Here is a 12615-nt window from a genome sequence, read left to right on the forward strand (position 1 = left end):
TAGTTCACGTAAGTTTCCCTGGCTGAAAACTTCGGAAAATGGGGGAAATATTTGTTGGTAACAAGAAATTTTCCGGATAGGTAGGCTCATAACAAATTATGTTTTGTTCTAAACATTTGTTTATGTAGTTTTATTTTGTTTTCCTTCTAATAATGACTAGGTATATTCTTATTAAACCATCCCGTGTTAAGATTTGTGTACCTACCTAATAAATGTTTAGCCATAGTTCCTATCTCTTTATAAAAAGTTCGATAATGGGCACATACATTTCAAAAAGTTTCAATATTGAAAAAGGCTAATAAATAGCTTTCATTCCACTCCATACAGCAGTTAACAATTTTATAGATTCACAGCATACTGCAGATCGAATCGTAAAATTAATTTATTAGCCATAAACAAGCGCTTCTACATTCTACAAATATTTATGGTCGAATTCTACTATCTGTTTATTTTGGTAGTTTATTCCGTTTTCGATAAAAAAGTAACTTGTTTTTCAATAATACAGTGAAATCTTATTTTTAAGGCTTTCATCATATTTATTAACTTTTTTTTACATAAATAACCACCACAGAAACAGAAAAAGGCTTAATAAAGTCGAGTCTTATTTAACTTTAGCTATGAAAATAATTGCCGATTTAGTTATAAAATTACCATTGTCTACATAAAATTATAAAGATTACAACACATTTTTTTTGGAAATAAATAACAAACATTTAAGCATATTTCTAGCTGATTTATAGAACCTGAAATTAAAGCCGGGTGTAAGAGGAATTTTCCGAGTGCACGATTTAAGTGAACTACAATTAGTTGCTAATAGATTAGTCTGACCAACCTTCTCTCGTAATGATTGAAACAATTAACCCAGTTTTATTTACTACACGATTTAGCTATAGAGCTTACTTAAAATATCTTCTGTAGCTTTGAGGGTTATAAAACCAGGTTTGCATGTTTATTACTCCTGTACACCAAAATCTCGGATGAATTTTTTATGAAACATGAACGTAATAGGCTAACTTTTATCCAATTACGGGCAAAAAATGCGTAGGTAAAACCATGGATGGAAGCTATTTTAGTAAAATATTTATGTTATTAGTTATGTGTTAAATGTCTCCACTGCTCATTTCTCGTTGACCTAAAAGTAGACAGTTGGAAAACCCCTAAGGTGTTAATTTAAGTCCGCCGTAGTATGCAGGTACATTGTGCAAAATTATTAAATAGGCACCTACTTACGGCGGTACCTATACCTACTACACAATTGTAAATAAGTTTCTAACAGACAGTAGAAATAAACTAAGTACAAAAACGTCAAAGATAATGAGAATTCTCTGTCTGGCTTAAGATTTACAAAGAAAAATGTTCGTCCAATCAAAAATTCTGGAACTTTCCATAAGAATGTCAAGATCGAGAAAAATGCCAACTTATTCATATCGATATCTTATCGAATACGACCTTGCTAATAATGACCTATATTTTTTCAAGCTTTTTTGTTTGTAAACCGAAATCGTGGGAGTAGATTTTTAATCCACTGTGGCCTAAAAACTATTATTTTCTTAAGAAGCCGATTTTCACCTTGAGCATATAAAGAGAAAGACCAGAACACGATGCATGGATTGAGTAAAAGACAATATGGCTGGGAAAAAAGTTACTTGTGCGATGACAATAGATGTACCTACCTATATGTAAGTAGGTACCTACAGGTATACCACAAAATAATGACTTAAAAAAACGACTTCAATAATTAGGCCTAAAACCTTCTCCTAACTCTGACAAATACCTACTAAGTACTATGTTAGGTTCAGCCAAACACAGCTACAGGACAAACTGAGAAGTTATTTTTTTAAGTCGGTAAAAAGATAGCACTTGTATTATGCTAATTATTACCCAGGGAACACTCCTAAATAAAAATATCGACTAATAAAAAAATACACGCGTAATCCTATCAAGATGTTATGAGAAAACCTGTCGATCAATCTTCAATGTCGTTTTGATTGATCCGAGTCTGCGAACTTTTATAAAAGTGTGTAATATTGAATCAATCAGTGTGACGTTAATCAATCATTTTGGCCGTTAATTTTACTTTCGGCACTTACCTATTCATTTTTCTGTAGAGATTTAATTTTTATGAAAATGTGTTGTTATTAGATTGTCTAGTTTTAGTGAAAGATTGAAGTATTACAGATTTCATACTTCGTGTATGAATACTTTATCTTCATATCATCCAGCCACGCCATTTCAGATTTTTTTTATTTACATTAATAAAATAATTATTACGCTTAAAGCGGAAGAGTTTGTAAGTTGTAAAAATATGTCAATGTTGGATAGGGTCATATCGAAAAAGGCTACTTTCATTCGAGTGCGAAAAGTAGTTCCCAACGGGTCGCCAGCGAAGATTGCATAGTTCGTACAAATAAAAGAAGCAAATAAACTATGAAAAGGATACTCCATGATGTCCTCTTAACCTAATAATAGTAAAATCTCCTTTTAAGAACCTGTACTGCGATTCTATAAAACTCGATCAACAACTCGCATTTCACTTCGATTCGTAATGTCATTTCATATTTTAGGGGAGGTAGGGGAGGGATGGGCACTTTTTCACAATTTATTGCATAAAAAATCAGATTTTACAGATCATTATCAACTTTTATTGCCATTTCTTATATTCGGCTAGATATAATGAAAGAGCTTTCCTAAAAATTACAATCCGTTTCAACATTACGAGATATTTAAACGGTTTTATTTAGCTCACCCCGTTTGTTTTATTATTTATTCTTGGATCAAATTTTGTAATTCAAATTTCACCCTCTTCCTGTCAACCGATTGGTCTGAAATTTTGTATACACCTTTAATTAAATCCAATATGGCCGCCGGCACAAAATGGCACAGCCCCTCAATATGGGTATCAAATGAAAGGGCTACACAAGTAGAATACTGTCAGCAACCCCAGCGGGCGCAACAGGCCAAGGCCTGCCTGCACGTCGATTCTATAAAATTCGAACAACAACTCGCATTTCACTTCGCTATTCACTCTCACTTCGCATTCGATTCAGAACGACCTTGATTTTGCATTCTGTAAACATCACCTAATCACTTGCGAAGTGAAGTGAGCTCGACATCGACCAATGCTGTGCTAGTGACTTCCCACTCGACAAAATGTCAACCGAGATTAATCAGTTTTAATTTTATCAGTTTTGACACAGAATTTTAGCTAAATATGATGTTTTAGTTATAATTTGTTATTGTAAGGAATTTGAGGCAGCTTTTAAGTATAAAATAAACAGAAATCTCTAAATTCGTGCTGTGAATATAATCTATGCTTACCCTATGAAAAAAAATACTGACAGCGCCAATACCATTATTAATCTGTGGACAATATTTTCTTCTCTTCTGTCATAGAGGAAAGTAATATATCGGGTATCTTCTGTCTTCATATTGTGTTTAAGCTTGTTTGTTTTCGCCGGTTTTCGCCATTGTGATAAAATCATGAAGTAATTTTATATTTCTTGTTATAAAGTTAAAAATAATATTAATTAAAGAAGTGTTTATTTTATTAATCCAACAATAATTTCAGTCCAAATGAGAGGTCGTCTCACCCTTCGTCGGCTCAGGTAGAAACTCTGGTTGAGTTTATGGAGCAAAACCCTGGCCTGGCGAAGGGTTTCGTGAGAACGCAAAATGCCAGAGAGCGAAGTCGAAGCCAGTGGGAGGAATTAGCCGTGCGCTTAAATAGTATAGGTGGCACCATCAAAACCCACAAACAGTGGACCAAGGTTAGCAGTATTTTTTTTACCAATATACCAAATACCAATATTATAACTGAAGTACAGAGTCTTTAAGACTAACATGAAAACATATCAGCTGGCGGGGAAACCACATAAAGGAATACTCCTATTAAGAACTAAGTGTTTTTCTTATTATTGTGTGCTTGATTACAATTTTTCAACTATAAACTGTGTCAATACTTACTTTTATACGAGTTGTAAGTCCTTTGCCTCGACGTTTTGTGGGCTTTATCAGGGCAGTAAATCAGACTCCAGTTGGTCAATTAGCTCCTTTGACAATCTATATATGCTCACATAGTCATCATCGCGAGTTAATAAAGATAAACTACGAATTCTAGCAGATTGTTGACGCTTTTCTAAATTATCTAAAGCATGAGCTTCTTCTAATAAAGATTTAAGCAAAAACATTCTAGCCATCGTTAAAGGTAGGCACTTAATCACTTTAAAACACTTAGAACTTTATTTAAACACTATTTTAAATATAATAGTCTCTAGATCAAGTTGGCAACGGTACCTGAAACAAGATTCTATAAAGGATTTTCGCGCAGATTTATAACCTCACAAATTTTCACTGACGAAGAAGAGCAAAAATTTACAAATTATACATTACATGGTATGTCCAAGCCTCCCTACCATAGGGAGCATTGGACACTTTTGACTTAGTTTATGAAAAAAATCTTATGTGCACTGAAAACTAGAAAATAAAAAATAGTTACTTACCTGTCAACCTACGTAGGTGGTCCCGGTCATATTAGACTAAAATAAAAACGTGGGGCCCATTAACTATTGCTGTAGTACTCTCTTCAAAAGGTATAATAGGTGTGGATTGCATCGACTTACTATAATTGTAACTGGAGATTTTGACAATCAATAATTAATAATAGAAAATACACATACCTTTCATTAGTTTTCTCTTTATAACGATCCGAAACCGCAACAAAATATTTAAGTACTTTTACGAGTGTTTGTTCTTGACAACTCACAGAAATGACAGATAGTCTATGGATGAACACCGTTACCAGTCGGTAACGTAAACTACCCAATAAAAACAAAACTATGATCAGAAATCAGAATAAAAGGACCCCCTTTATTCTGATTTGATCATGTCTCCCAACTGCCCATCTCCCCTACCTCCCTATAGATAGACAGATTTTGACAGATCTGTCAAAATCTCGACTTTAATTTAGTTCAACTTGTCAACACGCTCGATAGTGTAGCGCTAGTGTAGTTTGACAATGTCAATCACGGTAATTAAGGTAGAATTCCGGTCGCGATCGTCGCAGCCGCGCGACAAAAGTCAACCTATGAAAATGTATGGCACCGCTGCCGAGGGCCGCGACAGTCGCGCGCGGACGACGAATTTCGTGAGCCGCTCGCGGCCGTACGCTTCTCAACATGGTCTAGCGCTTAATAACATCTATAGAATTTTAGTAAAACCAGAATTAAATTGTTGACAATGCCGCGAGCAGCTTACGAAATTCGTCGGCCGCGCGCGACTGTCACGGGCCTCGGCAACGGTGCCATACATTTTCATAGGTTGACTATTGTCGCGTCCACGGAATTCTACCTTTAGATCGAAGTCGAAGTGAGAGTGATGTCGAAGTGAGTTGTGATATTTTATAGAATCGACATGCTGATCAATCCGACCGCATCTCTTTTAAATTCAATTCTTATGAACCACAATACTCGTCCATCCGCTAATAAATTCGATAAATAAAGAGCTCTCTGTCTGTCAAGCAAGAGACAAGCCGCGGCCATGATGGAAATATGGCCGCTGTCAATTTTGAACAAAAAATATTGATGGAAAATGGTTATTAGGTAATTTGATCAAAATATAGGCAGTTAGGTGGACCAATAGTGGGCATACATATTTGTTTATTGTAGGTCCCAATATTAATTTCATCATCATCATCATCATCATCATCTCAGCCATAGGACGTCCACTGCTGAACATAGGTATCCCCCTTTGATCTCCACAGATACCTGTTGGAAGCGACCTGCATCCAGCGTCTTCCGGCGACCTTTATAAATATTAATTTGACGATTTTCATGCATGTATTTGGTTGAAAAGTACTAATTTTTGATGGTTTTAAACGTCTGTTTGTTTAGTGTGAAAGCGTTTAAACGACATAATGTTACCTTATAGTTAAGATGGTATTCAGTTGACAATTGGTAGACTGCAAAATCCAGTCACATATTTACTAATGTACACACTATACATATATACATATTTGACGATGCTTTAATGAAATTAGGAAACATGGAACTACTGAATGAACATTGATTTTTTATTTTTAAAATTCCGATTTAGATAGTTTCTTAGACTCAGTTGCTTTGTTTTTTTTTTGGCACCAATTTGAAAACTTTATAACCTGGTGACAAGTTTCCACGGAACGCGAGTGAAACCGCTGGTGTAAGCTAGTTTTTACCTAATACTAGACACAAAAGACTCGATACACCGTCTTCTATATTCGGAAGCACAATACGTAAAATCCGCAATAAATAAGAAAAGTTTGCGGTGTATGCCTTTTCAGAATATTCACTGGCCCCAAGCCAAGATCTATAGGTTGCCATTGAGAAAATTAAATTAAAACGTTCAAATATTCTTCAAGGTTGGGTCCATTTTTATGGAGTTTAATTTATCTTTATTCTTAGTGAGGTATTTGAAAAGGCAATTCAGTCTTAGCCCGAAGGTTATTGACCTTATTCAGATTTTCAGCAATTTTTAGTCAACAACATTTTTTTCAAGCCAAGTTTTCCAACTAACAATTTACAAGAAGAAAAAGATCAGAATAAAAGACTAAATAAATAAGTATTTAATAGGTCTACTATAATTCTCGGGGGCCCACAACTGCAATCGTTTAACTTTTCTATATTTTTTTTATTAAAGACACTGCTACATTTTAGTGGCTTCCAATTAATAAAATTGACTGGTAGGTACATATATTTCTAGCTAGGTATAATAAGCAAATAAAAAACAGGATCTGCCAATCAATCAATGGGCAGAGGACGGTAGGAAGTTGAACCTTTTTTCTGATTTCCGATCACCGAAGCGAAAATTGATTCTATTATTATTTTCGCGTTAATGCGTTTTAGCTTGAATTTTTTAGCAGTTGAAATGGGTATTGTATTTTTTTCCCTTGTCTATTTTTGTGACCCGATATTTTAGTTTTTACATTCTGGTTTTAAATGTTTTCCTAAATTCAAATTGGAAGGGAATTCGTTTCAAAAAAATCACATATGCTGAAGTTTATAAGTTTTCTAATGAAAACAGAAGAATGATACAAAAATAGTTTGCCAATTTTTACCCACGACGGAACGGAGCAGGTATATGCGTTTAGGGTGAGAGATGTGCGTTTGTGTGTGCGTTTGTGCAAAGTAATGTTCCCTCCTATCTTCTAATTCTAAACTAATGATCTGATTTTGATGCGGTTTTCAATACGAGGTTTTAGATGTTTTTACCGAATGTTGAATCAAAAACAAGCACATTCAATTCTCCTCTCATTATTTTCCCACATAATCACACCCTCATTTCATTGATTCACCTCAAAAAATTGTGGGTCCCATATATCTGATCTAAGCAAAACCTAATATACGTAAGAGGATAAGTGATTCACCAAATTCAATAAAGGGTGACATGTCGCCTCCTTACCATAATCAAATATAGCTTTGTTACTTCATTGGGTTACAATCGGGTTACAGATTTATTTTGCACATGGCATCTTGGACGAAGGTCGTGGGGATAGATTCAAGGACGAAGGTAAGGTTTGAGAATATTGGATCGTTCTTAATAATATCCTTAAATCCATTGTGCGTATGTTTAACGGAATCGTAGATTACCTACTAGATAATTTTCTGGAAAAATCCTTCCTTCGACATTTTCATTACCAGGCTCTTTGTCCCATTGCTGGGCATATGCCACTTGAGAGAGAAGGATTGTGCGTTAATCACCATGCTTGGCACTTCAAGGCAGATTTCCGAACTCAGTCTTTTGAAGTCCAGTTTTCCCGAGGTTTTCTTTCACTTTTACTCAGTTATTGGTGCAAGATATGTACATACATATATGAAAGCAGGATGCATGTGACCAGGAATCGAACCTGCACCCTCAGACTTAAGAGACAGGTGATTCAATCACACACATCCTATGTCCTACAATAGATTCAAAACTCATTTTTATTTCAATCGTTATCATCAAAGATTTCCTCACAAATTGTCACAAACTTACTGAAACGAAGTGGGTCGCTTACATTACAGATAATATTACGAAGTCACTGCAGAAGGATAGGCATGAACGTCAAACCCTATTCATGTGATATCGACGCCATTTTGTTGACGGTTCCACTGAATAGTGATTTAAATTGAGTACCTAGCGATAAAATTCAGGATGGAGTGCCTAGTGGTTTTATTTTCCTTGCTTGGTTTTAACTCGGGGTTTCAAGTACACTTACTCCAATAAAGGAGTTCATCAAATCGAATGTTTATTTTTGAAACGTTTGTTATATTTTGTTCGCACCAAATAACTTTGCATTTCTGAAGTTAACTACACATCTCACCCCATATTTTTATTTTTTACCCAGTACTGGGAAGACAGTTCCTACAATAAGACATCGTACTTTCTCGTTTCCGTAAATACAATACACTACAGGAACTACTTCCCCTATAAAAAATAGCCTATGCTGCCTCGGTGAATGGGCTATGCATCACTATAGGAATTTCAGTAGTTCCTGATATCAGCGCGTTCCAGCAAACAAGCTAAGAAAACAAACTCTATTACAGCAACTATAAAACTATTATACCCCTACTGACTTCCCACAACCCCATAATGACTACAAACTTCCCACTATAAAGCTGTCACCCACAGTTAACGGCTACTACACATCGCTCGCGAAGCTACAGCCACGCTATAAATCCGGTTCACGTCACGCTGTATAAAGCGACATAAAAATGTGCCGCGTCTGCACTCGCAGTAAATCTGTCTGCGGTAGCTAAGTGCTTTGTGGTATTATAAGTTTTTAACTGATAACTTTTGGTGTGTTGAGGGCATAATATGTAATTGAACAATCAAAACTAAGTGGGTACTATTACCATAAGTAGGTAATTGCTTCCGCCAGCTTCTTAAAGCATTTACTTCCCGAACATATTCTGTCCCCTGATGGTTCAATATTATTGTCAAGTTGCCCTTTGCGCGTAACAAAGTAACAAACATGCACACTCACAGACTTTCACCTTTAAGTATGATATCAGTGTGATAGTGTAAAATATACAATATTTCTGACCAGAAACTCACAGAAACAGTTACTTTAGACAGTATTACGGTATGTATCTGAAACAATAGTTGTTAAACCTACAAAAAAACTACATCAAAGTACTAAAAACCCTTACTCCCAAACCTTCGTGAAAGTGAAGATTTTAACCTTGCCCTTAACCATAAATAAGGGCTTTTAGCTCTTCACCCAGGTACGTAGAGCATTTAAACAACCGGAGCTGCCCTAAGCACCTTATTCCCTAACAAAAGTCTGCCATTTAGGGCATTGGGAGTGAGGCAACGCACCAAATATTTCTATCTAACTGTATCTAAACGGAAATACGTGTAAATAAGGGAAGTATAATGTATAAGAAGAGTAGGTACACGAGAGTAGATAATAGAGATAAGGAAGTATACACATAAGAAATAGAGTACATGAGGGAGTGCATAAGCGAGTACATTTGAGGGTACCTACTTATGTACCACGCTAATAGAGTACCTAGGTCCCTAAAAAGAAGAAATCAGTGCGACATCATAAGCAAATTAAGGTTTCATGCATGGCCACAGTGCCCACTACAGCAAATTCGCCATCTTTAGATGAAGGAAAAATACTACAATAGCCTCTCCGGTTGTTTGAATGCTCTAAGCTCAGGTATCGTGTTGAGCCCGTCTAATAAAACCACCTGAGACAAAGTACCCGTTTTAAACCAGCTAACTGCCCCCGACCGCAGTTTGGGGGAGGAAATTTACGCCCCCAATATTACTCCCCCAAAATGGAAGTACACAGTGTTAATTAAATGAACAAAACGTGTTATTGATATTGTTATTAGGCGCTTTTATTTTCTTTGCGGAGAGAAAATACTAAGTGAACATAAAAATGCAATGAGCAAGACCTTTTAAAAAGTCATTCGAAATGGTGCGTATTGTTCTTTAAGCACCCTCTTTATTTAAAGCACAAGACTTACCTAGGTACTTACTAAGTAAGTATAAATAGAGTAGGTACCAACATTTCATATAGATACCTACTACATTTTTCATTTTGTTTTCGCGTTAGAAAATGTTCTAGAAGTAGATAGGCTTACCCACCTAGCCTGAAAGCTGCAGCCTGCTCCCTGAACCAGACGATAATTTAAATTTTGAAATGCTTTTTGTTGCGGACGCCGAGCCTGCAGTAGATATAGGCTAAATGTATATAATATATGTACTAAATTTAGGAATGTTATTAAGGTAATGAGGTAATCGATATTGCTAAACCATATGAATCTGCATAACATGCATGCTGAAATATGCTATAACTGATACTATTGATAGCCAGATAGGCTTTGTTTAATATGTTTTTATGTTGTGACTAACTTGATTGTTACGTAATAAGATTTTGAATGTAACGGTTTTAGTAATAATATCTGTAATAGCATTAATCATTGCGCAAGAGATAAGAAAGTTTACATGTGTGCGTAAAAAGATAACTGTCATCAGTATTTTTCCATAACTTTCACCAATGAGCATGCTTGGATTAATCAAAGAGCCCCCTCGTGTCGAGTAGCGGGACTAAAAAAGGTCAGGCGTAAGCCATAGAATTCTAGCTAATTGGTCAACGTAAATTGTAACCCGTCCGGTACCCCTACGACTTGAGACCTTAGAAAATTGTTTGAAGATAGAGTCATTTTTCGGAGAAATTGTAGTCGACCCACAGTAAGCAAGTAATGCTCGTTATAACCAGTGCTCAGTGAAAATAGTGAAAGTACTAAGGTAAAACCTATGCCCTAAAACTCTTAAAATTGTTCTAAATCTATGTGCTAATAATTGTGTTCTATAAAATCGTGTAAATTGTGCTATAAAACTGTGTAAACTGTACTATAAAACTGTGTTAAACGTATGACCTAACAGTGTTAAACTTGTGACCTAACTTAGTGTTAAAACTTATACCCTAACTTCATTGTGTTTAAAACTTGTAACTTCATTGTGTTTAAATCTCTATTGTGCTAACTCTATTGTGTTCAAACTATTGTGTTTTAAATCGTTATAACTTTGCTGTGATAAATCTCGTAGTGTTTACAATCGTGTGTAATCTAATAAAGTCGTGTAAACTAAAAAGTAAACTTAATGTAAACCAGTGATAACAATTGTGGTGATAAATAAAAGCCGTGTAAAAGTGTCGCATTCGTTTATTATTTAAACAAGTTCCTGTGGTAATACATTCGCGTATAACTCTAATCCATACAGTCCACTCAGTGTTTCGTGAGTTATCGCCGCCGTCGAGTGTAACCGCCGCACTTTTCATTTATTTTTTTATGACCTCGGATGTAATTCCGATCATCAATGTTTGCTACACTGATTATAATAAGTAATAGGCAATTAAAACTATGCTATCTAGGCTAGGGCAGCTCGCATTAATTCGTTAATTGATTAAAAACTGTCATTCAACTACCAACATGAAAAAACAATTGAACTGTAGTCCAACAACAAAATTTTCTTTATTTTCTTTCCATCAAGTGGGGTCCACAGACAGAAAAATAATAAACATTGTTGAAAAGTAAACTGCACAAATTGTAAAATCAATTAATTAATACGACGATGGTGAACAATTTGTGGACAATTATTTGCAATGGCGCCACAAACATTTACTCAGCTCTCGTCCGATAGTTAAGTCTACATTACCAGATGCTGGAACGGAGAAAAATTCCGACTGTTGACGTCATTCTGTTTTAATTCGTTTGCAGTACCTAAAGTAAAGATCGGACATCTGCAATCCTATATGCACTCGATAAAATTTACTTTGGAACCCCGTAATTTGTTTTCGATAATTTAGTAGAGAGGTCTTTAGGTACCTATTAAGTTTAGGGATATCTAGAAGTAAATTCTATTTAATAGATATTACGGAGACGAATAAAATGCGGATAACTCACACACCCTAATGCTGACTGATACTAAACTGCACCAATAATGTGCCCCAACAACACCAATAATGTGACAAAATGTCTAAGTAGGTACAAGACACCTAAAAATCTGAAGAGAATCATTAGTAGGTAAGCTATTTACATAGGTAGGTATCCTAAGTTTCAATAAAATAGACACGATCAAAAACAAAACAAAAAAATACCCGTAAAATATTTATCTACTCTTAAAACTCAATGATCAAGCCACAAAACTGTAACACATTGCCTCTCCGATAGAATTAACCCAATTGGATCACTTACCGAAGTTATAAACTAGACTGGGGTATGTGTCGGCCATTTTGTGAACCCATCAGCGCCTGATAGGCTACTAATAGCCTGGGGCTTGCAGCTAAACTTTATTAAAAGACGATCGAGCCTTTATTGTTTATGGTTACGATACGACAACGATTTGGAAACGAGTGGGGATTTTTTTAAAGATTTTTTTTATTCAGCCAGGCATGAAGTGATACTGACTATCTAAATCCGTCTAATACCGATTGTAGCCGGATAATCCAAACAGTTTTATGTTCTTATCCTGGTCTTAAGCTATACGATCTGACTACCTTTTTACCACAGTTTTTTGAATTGAGGTCTAGCGAATTCCCATCTGATTGACCCCCTGGCCCTTAATAAGACTGACTGTCGGACTTTCTGG

The sequence above is a fragment of the Helicoverpa armigera genome, chromosome 21, assembly GCF_030705265.1.
Source record: "Helicoverpa armigera isolate CAAS_96S chromosome 21, ASM3070526v1, whole genome shotgun sequence".
NCBI classification, from domain to species: domain Eukaryota; kingdom Metazoa; phylum Arthropoda; class Insecta; order Lepidoptera; family Noctuidae; genus Helicoverpa; species Helicoverpa armigera.